Source organism: Phyllostomus hastatus, unplaced genomic scaffold, assembly GCF_019186645.2.
Source record: "Phyllostomus hastatus isolate PE091 unplaced genomic scaffold, TTU_PhHast_1.1 phas_scaffold_200, whole genome shotgun sequence".
NCBI classification, from domain to species: Eukaryota; Metazoa; Chordata; class Mammalia; order Chiroptera; family Phyllostomidae; genus Phyllostomus; species Phyllostomus hastatus.
In genome coordinates, this window is record NW_025334016.1 from 4,812,705 (window position 1) to 4,825,506 (window position 12,802).

At 45.2% G+C, this 12,802-nt stretch overlaps 1 pseudogene; it reads left to right on the forward strand.

Annotated features, from left to right (window-relative positions):
- Nucleotides 1–11,035: 11,035 nt before the first annotated feature.
- On the forward strand, nucleotides 11,036–12,340 carry LOC123832840 (annotated as a pseudogene).
- Nucleotides 12,341–12,802: the final 462 nt, after the last annotated feature.

The following is a 12,802-nucleotide window of genomic DNA, read 5'->3' on the forward strand; positions in this document are numbered from 1 at the left end:
AAGCCTCAGGTGGGATAGGGATGATAGAGAAATGAACCTGGAGAACCACTTGGTTCCAGGGCCCCTGACTTTATCCCGCTAAATCATGATTTCCTGCTGGAAAAGCCTGTGCAGCATTAGTGTCTGTGTGTGTAAATTTAGTGCCTGTGCAGGAGGTAGAAATAGCTAGAATCAGAGCTGTGGTTGGAAGCACCCCAGCCTGAAATTGTAAAGTGGGTAGGAATTTTTTGCTTGGTCACAAAGTCTGGTGTGCAAAGAGTAGTGCTCCTTATTTTCCTGAAACTAAAATTACCTTGGCTCCAGAGATCTCATTTCCACTGCTGGTGAAAAACAACAGTGTGCCAATTCAAACCAGCACAGGCACTTCCAATTTAAAGTTTGTCCATTTTAGGAAAACTATGGTTCTCCCTCATCGTCACCTCTTTCTGCCCTTCTCCCCAGGAGTAATCAAGGGCTGACTTCTAGCCCTGGCATGAGGAAGGGGCCCACATGCCACCACTGGTGCTCACTGACCTCTGCCCATCAGGTTATCTATCTTCAGCTGTATAGCAAATCTCTCCAAAACTCAAAACAAGCACAACATTGATTTTTTTTTCCTATAAAATCTGTGATTTGAACAGGGCTTGGCAGAGACAGCTATCTCTGCTCCAATTGGTGTCAGCTGAGGTGGCTCAAATGCTAGAGGTTAGGATCACCCCAGAACCCCTTTGGACAGCTGGGTGTCATTTGAGAGCTCATCTGGGGCTGTCAGCTGGAAGACTTACACATGGCCTCTGCCTCTGGCCTGAGCTTCCTCATAGTGTGGCACCTCAGCTCCCAGCAAGGTGAGGAAAGAGGGGGGGGGTCAGGAGGTGGGGGGAGAGAGAGAGAGAAGACAATTTGCCTTTCATAACCTAGTCCTCAGAAATTGTGTGACATCATTTTCATTACATTCAATTTGTCAAGGTGGTCACAAAGTCCTGCCCAAGAGGAGAAAGAAATAGATTCCATTTCTCGTTGGAGGATCTGAAGCAGTATGTTATATCATAAATATTGGTGAGGCTGCTTTCAAAATGCAAGGTGCTCCACCCTCTTTCCCTGATTCATTTATTGCTGACTTTTTTAGAGCTGCCAAGGTCTTTGGTCCATTAAGTCCACTCTGGTTCCCTCACTGCTACCTAGTGGCCTCGGTGTTGCAGCCTCGCTGCCATGTCTGAACCCATCTTAGGTGTGAGGAACACTTTTATAGCTCTATTTCCCCATGCTTGAGAATGCTGTTGGCCTTCAGGCCACCTGGACCATAGATGCCCTGTGGCTTGGCACAATGGTGGTTGTGAGGCTTCTCTGTGTAGTTTATAACCACCCTGGTCCCCTCCACTTGAGCTCCAGCCTCCTGGTACCCATTCCAATTGGCAGAGAAGAAGTAACTCTGTTGAGGGCATACTCCTCATTAAGAACACATTGTGAATTGTATACACCCCTTCATTTTACACCCTATTGGCCAGAACTTTGTCGCATGGCCACACCTAACTGGGAAGTATAGACCTTTTTCTAGCCAACCATGTGTTCAGTGAAAAATAGGAAGTTATTTATCAAAGGAAAAAAGAATGGATTTTTAGGGAGAACTCTTATCTTAACAATGAGGCAACATTTAACCTGAGAGCTTCAGGCTAAGTCAGAACCAGTAATGACAGAATCAGGGGAAGAATATTTCAGACAGAGGGAACAGCAAAAACAAAGGCTCAGAGTCAAAAAAGAGTGTGGCCTATTAAAGGAACAGGAACATAATTAGTGAAGGATGCAACTTGTGGAAGTGAGACAGGAAGAAAGAGATGAGATGAAAGCAAAGGTGGGCAAAGACCAGATCATGCAGGGCCATGTTGGCTAAAATAAGGAGTTTGGATTTTATTCTGGAATATGTTTCTTAACAGATTCTTCAATGTCTACAATTCCCACAATTAATATTTTTTTCTTTTATGGTGAAAAAGTCCATTCAGCACAGATATTTATTGAGTACTTATGACAGGAAAACAGAAGACATCATGAGGAGGTAGGAAAAACTTAATATTTGGAGTATAAGCCTTTAGAAGGTACTCAGTTCAGTCAATTTATTAGCTGATTATCCCTGGACAAGTGACTCAACTTCTCTGAGCCTCAGATTCCTTGACAAGCAGTGTTATGAGGGTTTTTATTTATTTATTTTTAGAGAGAGTGGAAGGGAAGGAGAAAGAGAGGGAGAGAAACATCAATGTGTGGTTACCTGTCTCATACCCCTACTGGGGACCTGTCCCACAACCCAGGCATGTGCCCTGACTGGGAATTGAACCAGTGACCCTTTGGTTTGCAGGCTCATGCTCAATGCACTGAGGCTCAATGCACAGGTTCATGCTCAATGCTACAATAGCCAGGGGACAATATTATGAGTTTTAAACAAAATAATGCACGTAGGGGTTCATGGTGAAGGAGCCATACACATGGTACTGTTACTGATGCATCGTTACAACATTGCTGTAAATTACATCATCACATTCTTTTTGGAGTACCAAAGGGCCTACTTGAAGATAGATGGGGTAGGGGAGAGTGTGAATATAGAGAAGCACCCAGCAGGGGGAGGGCTGGAGTGAGGGGTCCCGGCAGGGTCACTGACTACTGGGCCCTGAGGCATAGAGTCAAAGAGGGTCAGAAGGGGACGGCTAGTATGTCGCTCTGCCAATAAGTGTTGGTGGCCACAGCAGGCACCATTGATACCCATCTCTGTCCCCTCAGCCTGCCTCTGCATTCACCTGCAGCTGTAGTGAGCTGTTTCTGGAATGCCCACAGTGTTTGCTTCTCTTTTCTTCTTGGCCTATGGGCTTTCTTTGGTACCAGAGGTCTTGTTATAAACAGGCAGCATGGAAATGCCACAGAGTTAGCATCCTGAGGAAACCCTCAACCAATGGGGAGTGGAAATCTGTGTTTAAAAGTCCTGGCTTCCCTGAGCTGGATGTTTGGGGTGGACATGTGTTCTGAGGTGACTCCTACACAGCCTATCAGGGGGAACCCCAGTGGGATCACACCTCAGTTACCCCCAGTGGTAATTTGCTGGTCAATACCACCTGAATGAACTTCTCTCTTAGCCTCCCTCCCCGCAGGCGCCCGAGCTTCATGGAGTCACCTTCCACATAAGCTACCTGCTTTTGGGGGAACCTCAACCAACCCCCATTCCTAACCCCCTTTCCTGCTTTCTTAGGTGGGAGGGCTGCAAGCTCATTTCCCTTGTTCCCTTTGTAGTCAGGTGGCCATGTGACTCATTGCCAGCTATTAGCTCATAAACTGAAGTCTCATGAAAGATTTCTTGGAAAGCTTTTACTTCTTTGTGAAAGTAACAGATATTTTTGGTGCTGCCCCACTTCCTCCTGCCTTCCCACCTTGACCATGAATATACTCTTGGAGCTGTAGCAGCCATCTTGAAACCAAAAGGAAATGCCAAGAGACTCACACACACTGTCCCTGATGTTTTCAGTTGCTTATCTCACATCTATAGACATCTAATTCTAAACTACTTCTTTTTTGAGAAAAAGAACCCTGAGGTTTGTTCAGGATGCTATTCACAGAGTGCTTGGTTACTTGCACCCTAACACGGTCCTAACTGATACAGTAGCTCAGGGTGCCACTGTATCAGAGTCTGGGGATGCTGCTCCCCAGATTTCCTAGATATGGAACTGGTGAGTCAGGCTTCTCTGTAGTAGGCCAGCAAGCACTGGAATGGCACAGCCTCCTGTCCCTTGCCCTGACAACTCCCAGTGCTGTTTTCTCCCCTTTCCAAAGTCCATAGTTTCTCCTAAGCAGGATGGAGAAGACCCCTGGGAATTCTGCCTCCTGCCATCTCAGACTTAAAGCACAAGCCCATGAAAGCTAGGCTGACAGCTTCTTTTGGCTGAATTGCACACAGTTGTTAACTGGTACTTACTGAGATCCTAACTTTCTCTGGGCTGGGGAAAATACCAAGGAAACAGAAGGACTGCCCTATCCTTAAATATGATAGAGTTTAGATGGGAAGACAGCTTATACTTAGAGAGGAACTGTAGCATACAATCATCAGCCCATGTTCTGGAATGGATCGACTGCATCAAGCAATGTACTTAACCTCTCTGTGCCTCAGTTTCTTCCTCTGTAAAATGGAGAAAGTAATCACACCTAATCTTGGGGTCATTGGTGCAGATCAGGCTATGATGATAATGAAAATTATATGCTCATTCTTCAGCTCCACAGTGTCCAGGATAGTGCTCTGCACATCCTAAGCTGCAGGAATGTTTTCCTTCCTCCAGCACTTACTTATGAGTACTTGGTGCATGCCAGGTACTGTGCTAGGTGCTAAAGACACAGTGGCAAAGCAGATACGTAAGGTTCCTGTCCCCCTGGCCTGGCAGGGACAAAGACATGAAAGTCATTACACCTGTGACAATTAAGGGTTCCAGGCAGAGAGCCCAGCTGAGGTCCAGGCCTTGTGGTGGAAAGGGGGTGGGCTGCTGGAGCCCCCAGCAGGATAGGGGGCAGCAGGAGGAGAGGGAATATAAGTTGAGGCTGGAGCAGGGTCCAGTTCCAGTGACCTGGATGGTTAGCAGTAAGCAAATGCTCATTGTCAAATATCAGTGATTTGGTCCAAACTGGTAGAGAATTCTGTCCTATAGACCCAGGGCAGGGTATGTGATAATCACAGGCTGGGCCTCCTTTTGACCTCTGCCTGGCCCCCTGCCCATGGCAGTGTGGAGGGGCCTGGGGCCCCCACAGGAGCCAGGCGACGATCTCCTGCAGGCAACAGTTCTGATCCAGCTGAGTAGGAAGATTAGCAATGGAAGATTAATTTCTCCTTGTCATTTCCCCAGGGGCCTTAAGCAATCTTGGGAGCAATTTTCCTCGCCTAGAACACTGCCCTTGGGAAGCTGGCGGTGATCTGGGGCGGTGTGGCGCCGGGTGAAGGACAGCCCTGGAGCCCCAGCTCCAGAGCTGGGTGTCAAGCCAGAGAGAAATGTGCCTGCTGAACACTCATCGCTGTCCTGTAATGGACGCTGAACAAAAGAAAGATGGCTTAAGCATCGCTTTCCTGTGTAGGCTCTCTGTTTGGCTAGGGAGCATGAAGGATGTCTGAAATGGAGCTCCAGGGCTGTCAGTGTAGCAGCCACACAGAGTCAGGCAGCCTTTGTCTCAAGTGAGATTTCTTTTCTTGGTCATGGCTCTGTCTGGAGAGCAAGGTGTTGAATCCAAGGACACTCATTTCTTCCTCCTGCTAAAGAGGAAAAGGCCGGGCTGTTTTGTGCTGGGGTCAGGGAGCACACTGCATTCCAACAGAGGAGTCTGCAGTCAGACTTAAGGAAGGACTTCCTGGCTGTAAGGATAGTCTTCAATCTGGAATTTGATTAGAGGGTTTTCAATAAAACAGAGAAAACTGTTGTTTGTGATGAATTTGAAGACACTTAGGCTAGAGGGTCAAGGAACAGTTTGAAAACTGGGACAGGGTACATCTCCTAAGACGTTCTGTGTTCTTTACCCACTCAGCTGCACTTTCTGCTTGGTCATTCATTCGCCCATCACAACTTTATTGGGCACTGATTGTATTTAAAACAGGGCTCTGACAGTGTGATGTTGGATGTGGTGTTAACCTCTCAGACTCCATTGCTTCATCCTTAAAGTGGGCTTAATAATGTCTTTCTTGCAGGCAGGTGGAAGATGGATGAGCTACTATATATGAGGCAGCTGGTAGATATGGGGGTACCTTCAACTGCAAGAAGCAGCAGACCCAGCTAAAAGGGGCTTAACAAAAAGGGGATGTATCTCCACAAGAGAAGAACTTCTGAGGCAGGCTTATTCCCAGCTGGGTCTAGCAACTGAGGGGCTTTCCATCTCTCTGCTCCACCATTCTTGGCTTTTTAAAGGTGACTCTCTTCATAGTCTAAAGATGACTAAAGCAATTCCAAACATTACATGTTCAGCTTAACAAAACTGACACCTCCTTCTCTGTGAGTATTTTACTAGTAGACTTTACTTCCAGTCCCAGTGTCTAAGACTGGATCATGTGGCCACACTCAACCAATCTTTGGTAAGGGAGATGGAGTTGCCATGGTTAGCTTAGACCAAGCATGATTCACACCCTCTAGAACTGAGGAGAAGGTTATCTTCCTTCACCACATTAAAGGGTAAGCACCAGAACAAAATTGGGGTTTGGCCATTGAAGAAGATGGAGAGAGCTGGGGGGCACAGGAGGGGAAAACTGAGCCTTCGATAGGCAACTCAAAATTTTGGCCATAGTTCCTGACCTACTGACATACCTACCTACCTACCTTTTTATTTTTGACTGTATGTCATATTTTCATTAATAGAAAGAGTATAAACCCTTGTTGGCAGGAACCTTGTTGATTTTTCTATTCTCCAGCCTCAGGCAAACAGTAGGCACTTTATAAACATTTGTTATTAATGATGATGATATATGAGAATTAGTGCAAATATCACAGCAGTAGAGTTTGTACATATTTCTTTTTTTTGAGAGTTGTAAGAAACTTTAGGAAACATAATATTTTGATTTTTGAAGCGATTCTTAAAGTGTTACTCTGAAATTCATTATGAGAGAAAGATCAAGGAGGAGATGCTACAGAGAAATAAAAGTATGCCTTTGTCTTGTGAGAGGAAGTCAGGAGAAAAAATAACCAACATACATCTAAAGCAATATATATACACAGAGACTTTTTTTTCTGGTTGAACTTTCACTTCCTGCTTTACCAAAGTAATCTACACTGAGAATTTCCCCCCTATACTAAAGCATTTTTATAGTTTGGTTAACCAAACAAATCAATAGTGGCACCCAGTGGCTGGAAGGGTTAATCAGGGGACACCAATTTCTTTTTGCATCTCAGTTCTACCAACCACAGCCAGATTTAAAAATTAAACCACTGAGTCAATCCTTTGAAGAAAATGTCTGTTTAGGCTTAAACTCTGGCAGCATTTTGTTTCCCACACCTGCTTTTCTCTTAGCAGCAGAGACCTTGAAGGCCCATCCTCCATCTCAGAGCCCAGAACTGGGGGGTGAGAAAACCTCTGTCATCTGGTACAGTTACAGGGCTTGTTAAAAGCTTATTCATTCTATGTCCTCTCTAGAACTGAACTAGTGTAATTATGTGCATTGCTGAAATTCTAGGTATTTCCTCCACAGGATATTCAGTGCCTGCCCTGCCCAAAGATGCTGATGTCTGGTTCTTACTGGATTTTAGGAGGCAAGTGATCCAGAAGAAACTGAAACCTTTATCAGTTAACAGCATAACCAATGAACCAAACCAGTGAGAAGGAACATGAAATGTTTGTGTCTAGCTTTGGAGTTTCTTCTTCATCCTTCCAATAGTTAGCCAGGAGAACATGTGACTTAGACCAGGCTGGTAAGTACTTAGTAACCAGGCTTTTCAAAATTCTAAGTCCTATTTATTAAGCTTTGTGGACTGTGTCTTGGACTCAGAAGGGAAGGTAGGCCCACATTATAACCTGACATAGAGAATGAATTCTTTTCTGTTCCAAACAAGCTGGAAGGTCCCCATAGCAGAGGCAATTAATTGTCCCTAAATAGCTCTTTCCTCCACTATTTTTAAGTAATAGAATTTTAGCTGGGCACATAGCCTCTTGGAGAAAAAAAAACTATTTTGTAGCCTCCTTTGAAGCTAGATGTGGCCATGTCATTAAGTTCTGGTGAATGGAATGTAAGTGGAAGACTTCATGCAAATTCTGGGAAGTGGGAAGTGTCCTTAAAAAGAGTAGTCTTGCCCATATTTCCCTGTACCTTCGAATGTTTGCTTGGAATCTAGTCCTGATGGCTGGAAGTAAAGGGGAACTCTTCCTGCCTGCCTACCTTCGAACTGGGAAGTCGGGTTTTTTTTTCCTGCCTTCAAGCTTGGACCGAAACATTGACTCTCCTTAAGTCTTGAGCCTGAAGACAGTCAGGAGAGCCCATGATCATCTGACCTACTGTCCTTGTTATTATTATGCATCATTATCCACATATAGAGATGAAGATGGGTGTGGCAGCCAATCTCCAAGATGGTCCCAATGAGCCATGCCTCCTAGCATTTTGTTGCTCTGCAATCTCCTCCTACGCAGAATCAGGGTGAATCAACTCTGAATTTGTTGTGACTGATAGTCTCCTGCAGATGTACTGGAATGTGGCTTTTGAGGTCAGTTATAACAGGAACTGCATCTTTCACCTTAAACCCTCTTGGATTGCTTGCTCTGGGGGAAGACAGCCACCATGTTCTAAGGGACATTCAAGCAGCCTTGTGGAGAGATCCACATGGAGGAAGGAACCAATTTACCAGCTTGCCACCATGGAAGTGTCTTCTAGGTCTCCAACTTTAAGTTTTCTAGATGAAGCCCTAGACATCATAGGGCAGTGACAAGCTGTCTCCACTGTGCCTTGCCTGAATTCCTGACCCATAGAAATCAAAAGATGTAATAAACTGTTATTGTTTTTAAACCACTACATTTTGGGGTTACTTGTTGTGCAGCATTTAGGATTACTTGTTATGGGGGGTGAGTTCCCTCAGAGCTCAGTCACAGCTCAACTATGCCCCAAGGCTAATGGCATGCCTATAGGGGGCATGTCTCTCAGCCTCCAGTAAAACAAGAGGAGTAAGTCACAAAAGGACCATCTATTCCCCCTAAATAACTTCTTATTACCATGGTATTTAGGCTGACTTAAAAAACTTTTTTTTAAACAAGAAGAGCTGCATCTGTACTTTTATTTTTTAAAGGGTTTATTTATTTATTTATTTTTTGAGAGAAAGGAAGGGAAGGAGAAAGAGAGAAAGAAAGGGGAGAAAAACAGGGACCAGTTACTTCTGGCACACCCCCACTGGGCACCTGGCCTACAACCCAGGTGTGTGCCCTGACTGGGAGTCAAACTGGTGACCTTTCAGTTTTCAGGTTGATGCTCAATCCACTGAGCCACACCAGCCAGGGCTAAGCTGACTTTCTAAAATTTGAGTTTTACAGAAGGTTTTAAGATCTTATCTAAATAAGAAAACCTGAATTTACTTGGAAACTAATTCATAATTAAGTTTTAGTCTCAGGAGAACAAAGCCCTGGATTTGAGTTTGCATCCATTAGAATTGGGTTTCAGTATAAGAGACTGGAAACTCTAAAATAGTGTCTCAAGAAAGAGAGAAATTTATTTTTCTCAAACATAAAAAAAGTCCAGACTAAGCAGTCTGGAGCTGGTAGTGTAATTTCACAAAATTGTCAGATACTCAAGTTCCTTCAGTCTTGGGGCAATGACATTGTCAGCATGGGTTGTATCTCATGGTCCAAGAGGGCTGCAGGAGCCCCATTCAGTATGTTTGCATTCCAGCCAGCAGGGAGAAGGAAGGGATGAAAAAGAACACACAATCTTTATTTAAGGACACTTCCTGGAAATTGTACCTGAAAGCAGAAATTGCATTTCTCCTTATATCCCATTCTTATATCCCAGAATTTAGTTTCATGGTCACATCCAGCTACAAGAGAGGTAGGGATGTATAGACTTTGCTTCAACAGCTATATTTTCAGAATAGATATTGGGGGACTCAGAGTTCATATTCCCACATTGTTTCAGTAGGGGTTAGTTTCAACTTGGTGTGATTGAAAACCTTAAATAACACTGGCTTAAACAGGAAAGAAGTCTAGTCATATAAAAGTCTGGAGGAAGGCAATCCAAGACTAGTATGGTAGCTCTTCTTTATGAAATGTTCCTAGATCCACTCCTCTGTCACCTTTATGTTATCTGTGGTGTGTGTCCTCCATTTCTAAAGTTGTCTTGTTGTTCAACATGGCTGCTCAAGCTACAGCCAGGAATGGTTACGTAATTTGTAGAGACTGGTGAGAAATGAAAATGCAGGGTCCCTTGTTCAAAAGAGTATTTAGAATTTCCAGGCAGCCACAGCAAAGCATTAAACCATATGTGGCATCCCTCTGAGTGCAGGATACTGTGCGGCTGCAGAGGTCACACACCCATGGAGCCAGCCCTGCCTTTTTGGCCAGAAAGGAGAAAGGAACAGTGATCGTTGTGGCTGCAACATGTAGCCACAGGTCACATCTTGCAGAGCACCTTCTATAGAAACAAAGGAAAAATATGCTCTGTAATATTGTTTTTGCCTGTCCAGCATCCATCCCCCTCCCTTTGATAACACTATCTCTTCCATTTATCTATCACTGCAAAACAAACTACCCTAAAACTTAGTGGCATAAAATAACCAAAATAACAGCTCATGGATTCTGTCAGTTAGTAATTTGGCAAGGGTATGGGGGATATAACTCATCTCTGCTCTATGAGTTCTGGGATCTCAGCTGGGAAGAGTCTAATAGCTGTGGCTGGAGGATCCACTTCCAAGATGGCTTCTTCCCTGCCATGGCTGGCACCTGGGCCAGGATAGCTACAGGTCACACTCAGCTATGACTATTTATTGATGGACCACTAAGATGGCAGTCTCAGGCTAGAAGGATATATTAGTTTCCCAGGACTGTCATAACAAAGTGCCATAAACTAGCTTGTTTAAACAACAGGTATTTGTTATCTCACTGTTCTAGAGGTTAAAAGTCTGATATCGAAGTGTTGGTAAGGCCATGTTCCCTCCAAAGACTCTAGGGGAGGATTTTTCTTTTCCACTTTCCACTTGTGGTAACCCCAGGTATTCCTAGGCTTGTTGATATATCTATCCAATCTCTGTTCCTGTCTTAGCATAGTATTCTCCCTATGTCCTGTCATGTATTCTCCTTTCCTTCTGTGTATCTGTGTCCAAATTTCCCTCTTCTCATAAGGACACCATATTCAATTAGGGCCCACCCTACACCAGTATAACTTCATCTTAACTTAGCTAGTCACAGTTGCAATGACCCTATATTTAAATAAGTTAACATTCAAGCTACTGGGGGTTAAGACTTGAACTATCTTTTTAGGAGGACTCAATTTAACCCATAACAAAAGACTTCTTACTCGATGACTCAGACCCTAAGAGTAGCAAGTGCCCCCTCCCCTCAATAAGGCAGTATCAGCATCTTCAACCTGACTCTTGGCTTCTCACCTTCCTCCCTGAACATCATGAGCTTCAGCACACACTCCATCTTCTCCACAAGCTATTGGACCATGGGCTCTGTGCAGTCACCCCACTACCATGTCCCACCAGCCAGCAGCATGGCCAGCGTCTATGCAGGTGCCAGGGACTCCTGGATCTCCGTGTCCCGCTCCACCAGTGTGCGGGGAAGCTGGGGATCTGGGGTCCTGGCCACAGGGATGGCTAGGATTCTGGTGGGCCATAGAGGGCATCCAGAGTGAGAAGGAGACTATGCAATGCCTGAATGACTGCCTGGTCTCCTACCTGGAGAGGGTGAGAAGTCTGGAGGCTGATAATTGGAAACTGGAGAGCAAAATCCAGGAACACTTAGAGAAGAAGGGACCCCAGGTCAGAGACTGGGGGCATTATTTCAAGACCATTGAGGACCTGAGGGCTCAGATCTTTGCAAATTCTGTGGACAATGCCCACATCGTTCTGAAGATTGACAAAGCCCATTTTGCTGCTGATGACTTCAGAGTCAAGTATGAGATGGAGTTGGCCATGTGCCAGTCTGTGGAAAATGACATCAATGGGCTCCAAAAGGTCATTGATGACACCAATATTACTTGGCTGCAGCTGGAGACAGAGATCGAGGTTGTCAAGGAGGAGCTGCTCTTCATGAAGAAGAACCATGAGGAGGAAGTAAATGGTCTACAAAACCAGATTGCCAATTCTGTGTTGACTGTGGAGTTGGATGCCCCCCAAATCTCAGGACCTAGGAAAAATCATGGCAGACATCTGGGCCCAGTATGACAAGCTGGCTTGGAAGAACCAAGAGGAGCTGGACAAGTACTGGTCCCATCAGATTGAACAGAGCACCACAGTGGGCACCTCGCAGACCACTGCTGAGACATTCATGGAGCTGAGACATATAGTCCAGTCATTGGAGATTGACCTGGACTCAATGAGGAATCTGAAGGCCAGTTTGGAGAACAGCCTGAGAGAGGGGCAGACATGCTATGCCATGCAGGTGGAACAACTCAATGGGATCCTGCTGCACCTGGGGGTCAGAGCTGGCCCAGACCCGGGCAGAAGGGCAGAGCTAGGCCCAGGAGTATGAGGCCCTGCTGAGCATCAAGGTCAAGCAGGAGGCTCAGATGGCCACCTACTGCAGCCTACTGGAAGAAGGGGAGGACTTCAATCTTATTGGTGCCCTGGACAAGAGCCCCTCCTTACAAACCATCCAAAAGACCACAACCCACAGGATTGTTGATGGTAGAGTCGTGTCTGAGGTCAACAACACCAAAGTTTTGAGGTATTAAAGGCAGCAGAAGTGGGGCACCCCTTGGCAGGGCAGGAGGCTAATAAAAAGTTTATTGAAAGAAAAAAAACAAGGCTTTTTGTTATCCAGCTTTGGAAGTCAGAGTGTCACTTCTGCTATTGGTTGGAATAGTCAGAAGCCCATCCATCAAGGGCAGGTGTCCTAGTCAGCTCAGGCTGCCATAACAAAATACCACAGACTGGGTGGTTTAAACAACAAACATTTGTTTTCTCACATTTCTGGAGGCTGAAATTCAAGATCAAGGTGCTAGCAAATTACGTTCCTGGCAAGGCCTCTCTTCCTGGTTTATAGGTGGCTGCTTTCTTGCAGTGTCCTCATGCAATCTTTCCTCTGTCCATGCAGAGAGCTCTCTGCTGTCTCTTCCTCGTCTTACATGAGATCAGTCCTATAGAATTAGGGCCCCACCCACATGACCTCATTTAACCTTAATTGTCTCCCCAGA